Consider the following 17117-nt stretch of genomic DNA (forward strand, 5'->3'; position numbering starts at 1 on the left):
AATATATTGCACACCTTTTATAATATTCAGCCTTTAGTCAGAGCCCAGTGTCTAATGAATTATGATTTCCCCAACCCACCCCCAGCTGCTGCGTGTGTGTGGCATGCGGCGATCTTTAATTTATGGATGTTTTGAACAGAGAAGTTAAAAGAACAGTCTTATTCCCTCCAGACACCTCTGAACTTGGATATCAAGAGGCTAAGGGAAGTGAAAGAGCGTAAAAGCAAAGTCATTTGAAACTATGCTCATAAATCTCCATGTAGTGCCGTCCATATCATGTCACTTCACGGGATGCACATGCACCCAAAATGGCCTGTTAAAACTGAGGATTAGCCTCACTTTAATGTTTCGGACAGCAGCCATTCTTATTATATAATTTAGTTTACTCAAATGTATTCAAATGCCACCTTTATAATCCCAGAGGTGTTTTGCATAAATTGAATAAATCAAGCAGATATTCCGCGAGAATCAAACATATCAAAGGTTTCCTGTCTTTGAAGTGTGGTAGTCTTTAATTCCAAAACAGATTTTCATGATAAATAAATGCATTATTTATGAATTGATGATAGAAGTGAGGGGGAAGGGGGGGGGGGGGGGACAACACTCAAAATGCATGAATCATTTTAAGCCATGAAAATGTCAAGAGAGGCAAAATGACACATTGGCTGGTACTGGCGTAGCATGCAGGGCCGTATGTTGTGCTCATTAGCGAACACACACACTAAATCAGAATAATATCCCACACTCCTGTTTGTGTGTTCCATGCATGAATAAAAGAAGTCTCAATTATTCATTTGAACCAAAAGAGGTCATTATTATCATTTATAGAGTCCTTAAGCATTGACATATGTAAACTCCAGGATGTCAGTCATCTCCGTTCATTTGCATGATGTTTCTCTCAAGTTGAGGTTGTTCTTAGTTATTTGTCACATGATTTTTTTTTTTGTAAAAAACAGAAGCTCCCTCATTGCCCTTCATGAGCTGTCGCCTTTCATTTGAAATTGCGTGTAATTTATTAACCAAACAACCATGTTAATCTTAAACTCTGGTTTAACATCATAACCTTCCCCTCGCCTCTGGCCAGACCATTAACACCGAGTTCTGAAGGAAAGTGTTAAATGGCCAATATTAGGCAATGAAGTGTGTCTAAAATGTTCCCTGCTAGCAATTTAATAGGATTGTGTGCAATAATAATTAAATACTTAGGAAGAGGAAGCAAGTAAAACAGAGTGGAAAATTTCCAAAGAGGAATCCGTTTTATTATGCAGGACTCATACGTCTGTAAAAAAAATAAAATAAATAATAATAATAATAATACATATTATTATTTATCCAAATATTTTAAAAAAAACAAAAAAATCAAGTAGCATTTACTAAATAAGTAAAATGACATGATATTATATCTTGTTTAAAAAAAAAAAAATATATATATATATATATCTAAATGAAGTGAGCTAAATTGTCGGCCAATGTGGTAAGAAAAATTTTCTTGTTTCCATTAAATAAACATAGTTTTTCTTAGATGCCATTTTACATGTCTAGTAAATGCATCTTGATTTAAGAATTGTGCGTGTGTATGTGTGTGTGTGCGTGCGTGTGTGTGTGTGTGTGTGTGTGTGTGTGTGTGTGTGTACATCCTTATTGTTCAGCCCTCTGATTGTACTATATCCCAAGAAATATCCTGTTTTAAATGTGTGAATGTGAATAGCGGGTACTAGTCTTTCAGGTGGTATAGGAGGTCATATGTTGCATCCCTTGACTGTAGAAAGACCAAAACAATGCAATTGTTTAATTAGCAAAGCTTCCCACCAAGAACTATGAGGAAAAAAGAGTGTAAGCAAATGGAGGGCTTTAAATTAATAAATGAAGGGAGGTAAACACAGAGCTGTAGATTACAATGGCTGCTGTCGGTATAAGTGATGATCCATGCTCCTCTGTGAATGCTCATTTAACCTGTGAACCCCAAGGTTATTCCTGTACCTTCACCATTCTCAACAGCCCGGCCGATGATTTATGTGCACGAATCCATCTTCATCGTCTCCGCGCTCACCTTTATCTCCATCAGTGTTAATTAAAGGAAGGTCAACGTCTGCCTGCTTTAACATAATAAATCACCTCCGGGCCACCGTACCAAAGCCGCCCAGCCCAGCGCAGTGAGAGCCTACATACATATTTAACCAGGTCATGAATGAACGGGAGTAAATCAGATAATATACAGTAATTTATACCTCAGGGGAGCTCGATATGTTATTGTAGAAGTGCAAAATGAACAAGGTCTCTTTTAGCTCGGTGCTTGTATGTTTTTGGCAGTTGTTGTTTTGGGCCGTTTGAAGGGAATGAACGCTGGACTGAAGAGCACGGCATCACAACTGACAGACCAAAACTAAAAGACGACGCGGGCGACACGCTCATGTGGGTTCATGCCAAACAGTGACCGGATACAACGACTTATTACCATTTCCAGCCCAGACACTCTGAATGTGTAAAACATAATGCAGCCCAATACATTATTCATCTAGTAAAAGTGTCCTGCTCATTGACGATGTGGCCGTGGTGAAGGGGTCCTCAGTTCATCGAATCAAGTTTCAAGAGGTCCAGTCTTGAAATGTCCTTCCCAGGAGAGATCCGAACCATCAAAGATACCATTAATACACACACACACACACAGTAAGTAAGAGAGTCAGTAAGATTATTATTATTATTTTTAAGAAGCCTCTTATGATCACTCAGGCTGCATTTATTTGACCAAAAACACAGTAAAAATAGGAATATTGTGACATATTATTACAATTTAAAATAGCTGTTTTCTATTTGAATATGATTGGAAATGTAATTTATTCCTGTGATCAAAGCTGAATTTTCAGCACCATTACTCCAGTCTTCAGTGTCACATGATCCTTCAGAAATCATTCTAATGTGATGATTTGCTGCTCAACAAAAATGTCTTATTATCAATATTGAATATAGTTTTTGCTGCTTCATATTTTTATTAAAACCGTGAATGTTTTTTTTTTCATGATTCTTTGATGATTAGAACGTTCAAAAGAATAGCATTTATTTGAAATAAAAATATTTTGTAACATTATAAATGGCTTTACTGTCACTTTCGATAAACTTAATGCATCCCTGATGAATAAAAGGATTTTTTTTATTTTATATATATATTCCTGACCCCAGACTTTGAGTGCTACTGTACCTTTAACTCATGATAGGTGTTTGTCAAATTGATGAACATAAAAAAACTGATAAAAATATTTTAAATAATAAACTACATACACTGACTTGATCTGATAACTAAATTCAAATATTTTGTATGCTATTATTATTATTCAAGGATATTTGATGAATAGAAAGTTTAAAAGGACAGCATTTATTTGAAATAGAAATCATACATTTATTTTCTGTCAGTTTTGATTAATGATATTCAATGATAGTAATTCAAATATTTGAATTAATGAATCAATCGATCAATCAATCAATCAATCAATCAATCAATCAATCAATCAATCAATCAATCAATCAATCAATCAATCAATCAATCAATCAATCAATCAATCAATCAATCAATCACTCAATCAATCAATCAATCAATCAATCAATCAATCAATCAGTTTTACTGACCCCAAACCTTCTGAAGCTGGATGACTAGACAAACATTTTTCTTTAAGTTTATAAAAAAAATATGAATTTATTATTTGGTCTGGATCTGGACAAGATCTAGTAAACATAAACTCTGACCCAGTGGTTTGTGTACATGCTCCAATCTCGAGACTCTGCTAGATCCCATGAACAGCTCATCTTCCTATTGTCTCTCTACTGCAAAGGCCCAAAAATAAAATACAGAAAATGTAATCCTCAGTTTCCTGCTACAGTATACCACCAAACAAAAAGCTTGAAGAAGAAAGAGATGAAGGTCTTTAGTGCTAATTGTAAAGCACAGACTGAAATATCTCTGACTGCTTTTCAGGGTGCTTCTTTCTTTCACAACCATTCCACCCATCCCTTATCACCAGATAGCATGTGTTGCGTGATATCCATGAGCAGCCTCTCTTCAGACTCACAGATAGAATTGAGGAGCTTGTGAGCTGTCAGACGGGAACGGTGCTTTGGCTCAATAGCAGATGCTGTTGCACTCCTGGAGCACGAGAGTCGGGCGCCCACAGTCACATCAATACACTTTCACTAAGTGTCCTCAAGTCTTAGAAGGGAAATATCCCTGTAAATATTAATTTTTTATAAGAAATGAATAGTTCCCTTTTGTGGTCACTACGAGTTACGTCAGTGACGACGAATGGGGTTTTGCTTAGAAAGCCTATCACCTTCGAGAATTAGAAAACGAGCCAATGGCAAGGAAATGCCATGGGTCTGCGGAATTTGCATAGCGTAACTCCACCCGACCTCGTGGGTATATAAGGAAGTACGCTGGCAACATGCAGTTATGTTTTCGCTTCGGAGCCAAGAGCATTCTTCACTCCACAAGCCATTCTGAGATACTTTGAGACGAGCAACTCTCCAGGTGTTGGTGTGACAGCGAATTCCAACAAGTTCACATTGCCTGCTGATCTGTGCAGTGGTCTGCCAGTTGTGTGTTTCTCCCTGGTCGCTTCAACATTCTGCGGAGTTCCCCTCTCACAAAAGAGCTTGCGCGTAGCAGGTCTTTGTAAAGATGTCTCGCCCGTGCACTTCTGGTTGCGGTCGGACTGTTTCCGAGTTTGATGGGCACAATCACTACCTTACTTGTTTGGGCGTAGATCACGCTAAGGCAGCCTTTGTGAATGAATCATGTTCTCACTGTGGGAACATGACCCACTGCGGTCGAGACTCAGTGACCTCATTAGAGGGAGAGTCCCCTCATCCACACCGCGATCTACCCCCTCCTCAAGAGGCGGTACTTTGGCTGTTGGACAGGGTGACCTGAGAGTGACGGTGTGGAACAAAGTGGCGACTATTCTACGCTCTCACACCCTACCCCTCGCGTCTCATTCTGTGGCACTCGAGACGAGGAAACCATGTCCGTCGCAGCATCACAAGGTGGGCAGGAGTCCTCGGGAGATGATGATTTGGCTGTGCTGGCACCTTCAGATCCTGAGTTGACTGCCATGCTTTCCCGGGCAACTGGATGATTGGTTATTGGGTGCCCCCAATACCTTTCTTTCCGGAAGTGCATGAGTAGGTCACGAGGTCCTGGAAGGCACCATTGTCTTCCCGCGATCGCTCGGCGACCTTCTCTGCCTTTCCTCCCCTCGATAGGGCTGCTGCTAAAGGGTACACTGGGGTTCCTCCGGTGGAACCGTCTGTTGCGATGCAACTGTGTCCTCAGAGCACTTCCTCCCGTGGTGACCCTAAGCACCCCTCCAAAGCCTGTAGGTTTTCGTCGACTCTCGTCGCAAAGTCCTATAGAGCTGCGGGGCAGGCAGCCGCCTCTTTGCATGCCATGGCCATCCTGCAGGTCTATCAGGAACGGATGCTCAGGGACATGCACGAGGGCAGGACTGACCCAGAGCTCTTTGATGAGCTGCGTGCCGCCGTCAGCCGTCTGTGGTTCGCATGACCCCGCTGGTACAGTTCTTGGGAGCCTGGTTAGAGCTTCCCAACCTGTCCCGCTGGGTCGCGAGAACCATCAGGCTCGGCTACGCGATTCAGTTCGCGCGGTCTCCTCCCCGCTTCCGGGGAGTCCGCTACGCCATGGTTGGTGGCAATGCCCCTGTCATGCGAGCGGAGGTCGCCACCCTACTGGCGAAGGGTGCGATCAAGACTGTTCCTCCAGCCGAAATGAAGTCCGGCTTCTACAGCCCCAACTTCACTGTACCAAAGAAGACCGGTGGGTTACGGCCAATCCTGGATCTGCGCGTCTTGAACCGATCCCTCCACAGGCTTCCGTGCCCTTGCCCCCCATCCACCCCCCACCCCCCACCCCCACATGCGTATTTCCACTGTAAGCGTCTCTGAGCATGTGTCTTTCCCTTGGCAAGCCACCACCGCTAGCGGGTCATATGTGTATTCTGTATGAAATTTATTAAAAATTACATTAAATATACATTTATAATGTAACAACAGATTTGCTGTTCTTTTGAACTTTCCATTCATCAAAGAATCCTGAATAAAATAGTAGAATAGTTTCCACAAAATATGAACTAGCACAACTGTTTTCAACATTGATAATAATAAGAAATGTTTCTGAAAATTCAGCTTTGCATCACAGGAGCAAATTACACTTTAAAATATATTATAATATAAAACAGTTATTTTAAATTGTAATAATATTTCACAATATTATTGGTTTTGCTGTATTTTTGATCAAATAAATGCAGCCTTGGTGAGCAGAAGAGACTTCTTTAAATGATCGATGTGAATAGGAACTTTTAAATGTAATTTAATTGTAAGAATTTTAGCATTAAAATAAAATAATTCAAAAGCAACACTTTCAATAGTTTAATTTCATAATTCTACTTCCTTAAATTCAAATTTGAAATACAGTTATGGACTATCATTCCAGTAATTAGATTCTGAATGACTTGTTAGTAAGGTGACTAAATTGTTGCAAATCCTGCAGAATGTTGTAAAGAGAAAATAGACAACTGCAAAGTGGCAATTAGTCTTATTGTTATGTTAACTTTATGGTGATACTATTGAGCATCAGTGACTTCATAAACTATATGCAAAGAGTAAGTCCCATTTAAGAAATAACACTATGACGAAAGTTCATCTCTTGACGTGTGAGGTCAGAACGTCTCTCTGCTCAAGGTCAAACACAAACTCTAATGGATGTAGTTTTGCATGCAGCACCCCCATCATTCACTGTAAAGCCTAGAAACCCACCCCAAAAATCCCCATCATCCCTCGATCCCTCTCTCTTAACATGGCTCCTGTCTGCTCCGGTGAGCCGAGGAGGTCAACAGGTCAACACCTACCTGCCATGTCCACTGTCACACGGCTCCAGAGGGCAGTCGGGGCAAAGGCATGTGAGGTGAAGCTATTCCAACACTTTCACTGCTCTGCATTTTTTTTTTTTTTTTTTAAATGTGTGTGTGTGTGTGTGTTCTCTGATAATGTTCTCTGATATGGACCCACTGTCCTTTTTTTGTAGCATTAATGAATCTGCCCGCCACCTTATTTTTGGGAATTACTTTGTAATTAATTTGTGCATCTCTTTTGGACAGATGTGGATCTTTTGGTTTCTCCACTACAATTGAAAACAAGTACAATTGAAAAGTACTATAAACTGATAAATCTACATGTTGTGAAGTGATTTTGCAATAGTTTGCAAATACAATATAAACAGTATAACAGTATAAACACAAGTAAAAAAAATGGACTAGCGACTAGATGAGTTTACCTGTTCGCCGTGATGACGTTTAATGTCCCGACAAACTCAATAGTCCCATTTAGCCACTTGTTACATTTATTTTTTCAGGTAAAAGCTTTAAAAAGTCACAAGTGGGGTATTAGTGATGTATTTCATGCTGTAGAATAACATCTATCTAAAAATATCTTGTGATTGTTTCAGGCATTTAACCAAAAACCCATTGACTTCAGTACGACAGAACCGGAAATGGATAAATTGATTCTGAGTTTTAGGACTCATTCCTGAAGCACTCCATTACCAAAAACACTGACAAAACATTTGAGACTTGACTTGAACTTAAAAGACTTGACCAAAGGCCCATTTACACCAAGGACAATACCTAGGCTATACCAAAATCAATAAAGATTCAAAAAATAGCAGAGTCCACACCACACCTATAACGATAACTAGAGGAACAATATCATTGTAATCACTTTCAGAATATTTTTTTTTTTCAGCTGATGAACGATAAAAATACATTGACAGCTAATCAGAATACATCCTGCTTTACAGAGCCTGAGCATTTAAAGCGGCAGACGACAAAACTTAGAATAAACAGAACAATATTGTCCGCTGGTGTGGACGCTAATATAGTTATCGTCATAGTTACCTTTATAGTTATTATTCTTGGTGTGAACGGGCCTTTAGACTGCATTTGAGAGACTACAACTGTGCCAGACTGAGATATACACATATCGAGTTCTCAAAGGAAGCGTGTTTGAGAAGCATGAAGCAGTTTTGGTGGGTCGCGGGACAGACTGTTGTGATGCATCTGAAGGGGGTTGTTAAAAACGGCACAAAGTTTATTTTCATTTGCCTTAAAGCTCGACTACCGCGGGTGGCCCGTTGCAACACGTCAAAGACAACACGTTTTAAGTGATTCATATCCATACAGTCACTGCAGACACTTCAGCGAAAAAAGAGATACACGATCCAGAGAGAGCGTTCACTGCTCAATCCAAGGCCCTGCCATAGACATTGACTGATGTCGAAATCTACTGATCCTTTCCGTACAGGCTCACTCACCACGCGCGCGCACGCATGCACGCGACGCTCGTTCAACCGCAACACACCCTCACGTTGGACTCGAGACGCAGGCCCTTCAGAATGCGTGTCTGTCAGCTTAGCCCTTAATCTGCCACACACATACACACACACGATCACGGGGACTTCCCAGCACCGTAATTATTGTGTATATCTTCCTGTGTCAGAGCGAACATCAATAACAGTAATGACAGGCCTGATCTCATTACGGTCCTTTCTGTACATCGGAGAGCAGCAGGAATGGCTTACACAGCAACCCACACACACACACACACCGCTGCTGCTCTTAGCACAAAGAAAAACCCCATCTTGAAAACTCTTTCGACCTTTCCCTAGCTGCCAGTAAGCCGGCTCTCGGCACCAGCGCAGGAACAGGAAATAGTTATTGTCAGGCTTTAGTTCAGAATGTGTGCCACCGCCGAGCAAGAGTTTGGCAGAGAGATAGACAGAAACCGGATCCGCGGACGAGAAAGAAACTGTGAGGAGAGCAGTTGTGTCAGTTCGCTCGCGAAACTGCTGAGAAATGCCACGCACCCGCTCGGCTTGTCGCGCCGCTTGATGAGTGTGTGTGCGCTCTCAGATACTTTCCTTTGCTTCTGCGAGCGCTCGGGATAACTTGGCAAGAGTTGTGGGTGTGGTGGGACTCATGTACACATGCTCTGACACCAGTTTATGTGTTTGTGCATTAGTCACAAATCACACAAGAGTTCTGGAAATGACTGCATGGGTTCTGACTTGCAATCTATCCATCTATCATTCTGCATTTCTATGCACATTATTATGTTGTTCTATGTCCAATACAACAGCACAATCTGATCTGAGCTATAATTACTAGGGCCCTATGATTTCAGTGATGCGGAATGTAGTCATAAACATGAAAATAATAATGATAATAATAATAACACGGAATGTCACAGAATTTGTTTAAATTTGGATGGATAAATCAAAAGTAGATTACAGATTAAGTCATAATATGGACAAGTGTTTTTGAATATTAAAGCTGCAGTCGGCAAGTCTGGCAGATTGAGTCAACTTAGCCAAAATTTTGAATGTTTACAACTCTCATGCCCCTCCCCCACTACCAGCGAGCACCCTCCCATCGAGGTCGTGCTCGTCAGTGCGTGTGTACCTGATTTTCTGTGAACGCGTCCGTCTCTTCAGCATCGATCAACACCATGGACTCGGAGGTAGGCTGCCCTGGCTAATCTACCCATAGATAGCAATAACCGAGGAATTGGAAGCTTGTTAGTAGATTTTCTCTCCGCCATCAGGCTTCGTGCAATTTTCAGGCGAACTTCAGGCGTGTGCATGTGATACTGTAACGTGCGCGAGGGAGGGGGATCTGTAGCGTGTGCACGACCTGTGATTGACAGTCAGATCTCACACCCCCCTGCGCTGATTGGACCTGATGATCCGGGAGCGGTGGATTTTTGCAAAACAAATAACACGCTCCAGGTGGAGTTAGAAGCTCGGGGTTTTTTCTAAAACCACCTTATTTATGTTGTTCTGTCGGATTATAGTGTCGATTTCACTGAATATGATCAAAAAAATGTTGCCGACGGCAACTTTAAAGCTATTGAAATCTTAAGTCTGCATGTTGTGTGTGATTCAGTTTGGTCTACTACACATACTCAAGTATGCGTGACTGTCGTGGTGTTTTTATCGCTGCAGTCTCACTATATGGCCTTGTTTTCAACTGGTATTAAGATGCGTTTTGGTCGATTGGATCACAAGTGGACGACGCTAAATACAGGTATAAATGGGGTCTAAAACGCTTTGAGCTTGACCACTTCAAAGTTGAAAACACATTCAACCAGATTGCTTTTATAGTGTAAACTCTCATGGTCGATTTACACGATTTGCATGTGGTCGAATGTGTTTGAACAGCCACAATAGACCGTCTACTCTCCACCTACTGACCTAATGGGTACTAGCCAGACAGGATTTAAACTTTGTCAGCATTAAGACCCAAGCTTGGTTTAAAGATGAAAAACATACCAAGCACAATGTTATCTCATTTCTGAATTCTAACACATACTCACAGTGTTCGGCTGGTCTTGTGTCTGTCAAAGCAGAAACGAAAGCTGATGCTCTCCGTATGTTTTTCCGTCATTTCCGGGCACGTTCATATGTAAATTGTGAGAGCTTATTTTGTCCATTAGATTGAAAAAAAAACATACATTTACCCACCTATAGACCCTCCCCTGGAAGAAATCAGGACAGAAGTGTTTGAAAGTGGACAAAAGAGATAGATTTAAACACCAGGTGTAAACAGGAATGTCTCCCTCGTCTACTTGTGATCCGATCGACCAAAACGCATCTTAATACCAGGTGTAAACAGAGCCTTTGAGGACATTAGATTCTCTGAGAGTCACTTCACTGGCATATTAATATTTCATTTCATAAAACTATTGTCAGAAACTCAAAGGTCTACATGTCAAAATAAATAGATCAACCGAAATAAAATTTCAATTTAACTTGAAGAAATCAGAACAAAAATGTATTACTATTGTACAGCAGAATGTAATTTTCAAAGTAAAGTAGAAAACATGGAATTAAAAAAAAACTGATTTCATATGGCCCTTTTATTGTCACAATTTTAATGAATTATTCAAGTTTTATGAAATCAATTGATTAGGCATTCTTATTTATGATTGCAATTTAATTTAACCATTAAAACAGAAAACATGGAATTTGGGAAACAAATCAAATTCCAAATTCCTGACTTCATCAGGCCTTAAATTACACATTCAACCTGACTCATATAATGCCATCAAGTCACAATGTAATTAGATCAGTCCCGGAGTGTTACGGATACAGGTGGAGGAGACGCTGTAAAACCTTCGCATTACTCTGACGTCAGGCCAATATCTCTCACTAATGGACACGTTGGTCGAGCGTGCCATCTGCCATCAGTCTTACCCATGTGTCTGCGCGCACCTTCTCCGCTAGGTTACCTCAGAGATCCGCTGGAAGATCCCAACGTCATTATCTTTATAAATGAAGCTGATCTGGCACAGATGCGTTCAGGAGGACATCTTAACTGAGTTATGACTAACTCCTGCCCTCATTTAGGCGGTTTGTGTTTCAGCGCAGATGTGTTTCTGAAGCGAGCGGGGCCAATGACAATATCACACGCTACTTCCAGCAGCTATTGTTTTCAGGGACAATCATTTGCAATCCATCAAAAACCACCCAGGCCCACCCTGTAATGTGAGCACTCTATCCTGAACGTGTGCACGCACACCCGTCCTGCCATAAGACGGCACTGCCCCCATCTGGCCCATGGCAGCTGTTGCACAAGGGAACTAGTTAACCCAGGGCAAAGCTTTAATTAAGAGACAGCCTTAGAGCAGCAACCACAGCAAATCCCCCGTCCCGCCGCTCGAGCCGCCGTCTATTTGCACTGATAACTGTGAAATTCACCCGCTGCATGAAGAGAGAGAGAAAATAATTTAAGCGATAGCTGTAATGGGTTTAAGTGCGGCTGGCAGCGGGCCAGGCTGAGCTCAGGAACAGAAGCCCACCGTGTTCCTTTATTGTCTGCTGAGATTTTTGAAGAAACGAGGCCGCGAGTGACACATCCTTAGATTCCTCCTCCGTGATGCAGCGGCTGATAGCACGGATCGCTTCTACAATGGGGATTTGAATAGTAATTAATGTAATTGATGAAAGGAACAATGGAGCGGTATGTACGCGTTTGAAAGCCTATGCCTTCCACGGAGAGACTTTAACAATGGGAGAGGAATGCCCAGAAAGATTCCCGACAGTTTTCCCAGCACTCCAAGTGGCACAATGTTGCTAAAGTATGCCATATTGCTTCTGAAGTCATATGATATCTGTGTGTGTGCATTGTGTTGAGGTGCATTGAGCTTTCAAAGTGCCATTTTGTGTGTTGTAACCAAATGCAACATGCTAGTTTGAATATGCAGAGTATGGAATGAGATTTGAAATCTGCAGCAGAGGGGAGATTTTTAATGGATAGCCTAAATGTTGGTCTATTCTTCACACAAAGCATCATGACTTGATTTACAGTTCACTTTTAATCTTTCATACAAGCTTCAATGCTTTGTTGTTCATGTGGGCCATACCGGTTTGAATCGGACTCTGTCAGGGGTTGTGTGTATAGTAAAACCCAAGAATGATGCGTGACACAGAATGAATGATAAGGCTCACACAGAGAAGAAGATTCCACCACATTTCGTTAACACAAGACAATGCACTGGAGGAAGGCAATCAACGAAACAGGGAACAGGTGAGAATGAATGAGAAACCATGACAACTAATGATTGATTTGAACTCCAAAATCGCCCCCCATACCCTAATGCCTGTGCGATTTCGGCAATCCCATAAGATCATTACAAATCACAATGTATGACATGGATTTAATAAACTTGGGTGTGACATGTATGTAGACTGTATGATGATGACACCTACACGATGTCTACGGCTACGATGCAGGTTAGTGTCGAAGGAATAAAACGTCATCAGCATGCGCTAGTGGTAAACAAATAGAGCAAGATGAATAGCACTTTGGCAATTGTGGTTTTTATGTGCCCTGAAAAAAGAGAAGGAAGCTAAAGAGTTTATCGCAGTCATGTCTAGGGAAAAGAGGCCAACTTGGCGTGCCAATCTTGCAAATGGAGCTTGAGGTAAGAAGTTTAGCGCTATGTCACATTGATAAATACGCCATTTCATGTTGCATTTTTATTGGTTAGTCAGTAGACAGATGTCGTAGCAGAAAACACACTGTGAGATGACCATGCAAAATTTCTAACACTGTCATGAAACCCCAAAACATATTTTTTGAGATGTGAACAGATATAGCCTACAGATCACTGAAAACACTAAAAGCACTCAACAAGTGAAAATTGGTTATTTTAGCGTTTTTCTGAGCAATTTCGTTCTTTGCAGATTGAAAAGCAAAGTCGAAGCAACGTCGAGGAATGTGAGGTAGAAGCGTGCTTTCGGAGTGTGTGATACTATGTCAGCAGTTTCTGATCGGTTCTCTGCATTTATTCATGACATGAGAATGAACTCTTTCAACCCAATCACTGCGCTGTATTACGCATAAGATCGCATTACAGGGAGAATTCAAACAACATGCGGAGTGTTTTCTGTGCGGAACACCACAATGAGTTTAGATCATACACTGACCGGAGCAAGCGTGTTTCAAGTTTTTATGCACATATTTCATGTACTCTAGAGCCAGAGGTGGACGAAGTACACAACTTCCTTACTTGAGTGAAAGTATAGATACTACTGGTCAAATATTACTCCGTTACAAGTAAAAGTTGTAAAGAAGTACTCGATTTTAAAAGTACTTAAGTATCAAAAGTAAAAAGTAAATGTCAATGCATTGTTTTGTTGCATTGTTGTATGTAAGTAGGCTACCGTATGCCTCTGAATCTATGCCTGCATACCTAACCTCATATCAATATCAAATTTATTTATAGAACACAGTTCCAGTAGTGGGATTGAATGTGAGATTGAATAAGTGCACTCAATAACGTCCACAATGGTTTCGGACACCCAAATGGCTGTTCCCTCAAATATTGCCCTATTTAAAGTTTTTTGGCTTTTAGTATGAATATGTTAGCTTTACTGTTATCTATAAGCAAGGGTGCTCCAAAAAAGTGACAAAATTCGCATTTAGAAAACCAAACCCAACGTTGAAAATGAAAATCAGGTTTATGTCAGAATCCAATGTCAGATTGACGTTGATCTCCAACGTTGGACAGACGTTGTATTGTGGTTGAAAATGAAAATCGGGTTGACGTCAGAAACCAACATCAGTCGGGTTCTGACGTCAACCCGACTTTTATTTTCAATCAATATCCAACGTCAATCTGACGTCAGGTTCTGATGTCAATCAGATGCAGGGTTCTGACGTCAACCTGACTTTCATTTCCAACCAAAATGCAACCCCTGCAACCAAAATCATGCCCTGACTGATGTTACTTTCTACTCAAGGACCTTGACAGAATTGTAGTGGAGTAAAAAGTACGATATTTATCTTTCAAATGTAGTGAAGTTAAAGTAAAAAGTTTCCAGAAAAAATAATACTCAAGTAAAGTACAGATACTCAAAAAGTGTACTTAAGTATAGTACTCAAGTAAATGTACTTTGTTACTGTCCACCTCTGTCTAGAGCTCTAAACATGAACCAGCATTGTGTATGCACAGGCATTAAATCACGTCTTATTCAAATAAAATATATATATGTGCAAATAAGGACACTGATACAGCCATTCGTCTGATCATGAACGCAATGACACGATGGATTATTCTGATACACAGAAGACAATGATGTAAACCGACAATTCAAAAAACAATTGACAAAAAAGTAACTACCCTCAACTTTTTTTTCTTTTTTTTTTCTCCGTGGTCACATTTTAATATCCATGTGTCTGTATAATGAGTGTTTTGCAGGTCTGTGTTTTATTGGTTGTTTTCTTCCCTCTTCCCCCGTCTACACTCACACTTTTCCACAGCTTTACACGCCCATTTATTGAGACTTTTAACTCTGAGGAGTGAACGACCAGGCTAAAACATGGGGGAATTTCATGACAATTTAATTGATTATTAAATTGTTTAATTAAGGTTTATACATTCTAGTTTCCATGGCATAGTTCAAGATATATCTTTTCATCGTACTTCTGGAGCTGCCAGTTTGCTAAGTTTCAAAAGATTATTAAACAGCAAGCAAGCACAAACTATGTAAAAGCGACAGCCCTTCTGGCACACTCAGTGTTCGAATTCACTCACACATTTTCATTCACTCATTAATGTGGACTATATTAGTGGAGTAATGTAAGGAATAGTAAATGAGGGTATGGGGGCAATTTCGAACACAGCTTATGACTAGGAACTAAACAAAACAGAGTAACTAAACATGATTGTGACTCCCATAATTTCTCAATCAAACTCTCTCCTCTTCTTTCAATAATTGTATGTCCTTTCTCTACTGTTCTATCAACAAATGAGGAAAAAAATGAACTATATTTGATCTTGCAGGTATTCAAATCTCACCATAAATAGAATAAATGAGAATAGCTTAATATCTTCAGTCAATTAATTTTTTAAAAATTTGGAGAATAAAATTAAGCCTTTTAGAGCACTTATAATCACAACACATCATGAATAAATTACTAAATACTAGTGATCGGTATGGATTTGTTTTAATGGCAATACCTAAAAACAAAGCGGACATTAATATACCGATATACAGTAGAAACAATACAATTTAATATGTTGTTACAGTGTAACTAAACAAATAAGTACTGAGTAATATTATTTAACGTCGTTACTACAGGTTTAGAGTTTGGTTTAGTGTTAGTTGAATGCAATTATGCATAATTTACTTTTCTTGTATACAGGGCGTACATATAACGTGTAACTATGGCACATTCAGATAAATGTTACCCATTTAAATTACCAACAGACAACACTGAGAACGAGCCTTCAGGGAGACACTACCACTTCTGTTAATCGCTCACCTACTGATAGCCATATTATTCACAAATTACCCAAAATTATTCATCGATCCATCTGCCTTTTCTCTACTACTCAATCCTAGACTCCATAGGCTCGAGTGTCGTATATGGTGTATGAATCTCCACTCTGCTTAAATGCCAACTGTAAGAGGGATAGAAATAAAATATTACCATCTATTAACATTAACTGTGCCGTAAACGGAACTACCGTGGCGAGATTCCCTGTGGTCTTTTTAGCAGCCGTGCTAAATTCATACAGCACTTATGGTTCTTCTCTCTGGGGCTGTAGATCAGGAGGGTCTCAGAGGGTTTGGCTGCAGAAACTCTCACGAGAGGCTCAAACCAGCATCTACAGCTCATAAAAACCTAATGATGATCCAGAGGGAAGCATGCGCGAGTCTCATTAGACCCTCTCCACATACCTCCAGAAATTAAACTCCGAGTTCTCCAGAGGACAAGCTCAAACAGCATCACGAGGAGCATCTGTTGAAGCTGGAATAAAGCCGAGTAACAAACTCTTCCATATTAGAAATATTGAGCATGCCTCTGTACATCATAATTCTTTTCCTAACTCTTGATGATTAGATATCATTACATCATTTGAATTATGAATGGACATAGATTGGGCATGAATGATTATGCAATGATGTGCTGACTAAACCAGATTATCTGTGCAGGTCATGGACCATTTTATTAAAGTAATGTTCCAGATTCAGTCACTGTAAATATGCTGCTCTATCAACAGCAACTGTGGCTTGATGTTAATCATTTAATGCAAATAATAAACATTTTATTAATATTTTTTTCTTCATCCTTCATATTATTATAATTATTGCAGTTATATAGACTAGTCCAGCTTTCAGAAGGCGTAGATATTTAGAATTAATTGTTTTTTGAGCTGTGAAGTTATCCATCTCAAAGTGACACATTTTTTTCAAGGTGGATGAACTTATGATGTCAAGTCAGTAAGCAATCCAGTCACACACATTGTATTATTATTTAGTTATTTATTTATATTTTTTGAAGTTGTAGTTTAATTTTTTTGGGGGGAGAATGCAATAAAATAGCTTACTATTTATTTATTTTCTACTTGGAAAAAACATTACTAATTAATTATCATGTAGAATAATGAATTATTATGACAATACTTTTAGAAGTGGATTTGGATTGTAATGTTCATTGGTCCCATTAAACTACATGTTAAGCACCTTACGGTAAAAAAACACTCACAGG

Source organism: Abramis brama, assembly GCF_963993115.1.
Source record: "Abramis brama genome assembly, chromosome: 17".
Lineage (NCBI taxonomy): Eukaryota > Metazoa > Chordata > Actinopteri > Cypriniformes > Leuciscidae > Abramis > Abramis brama.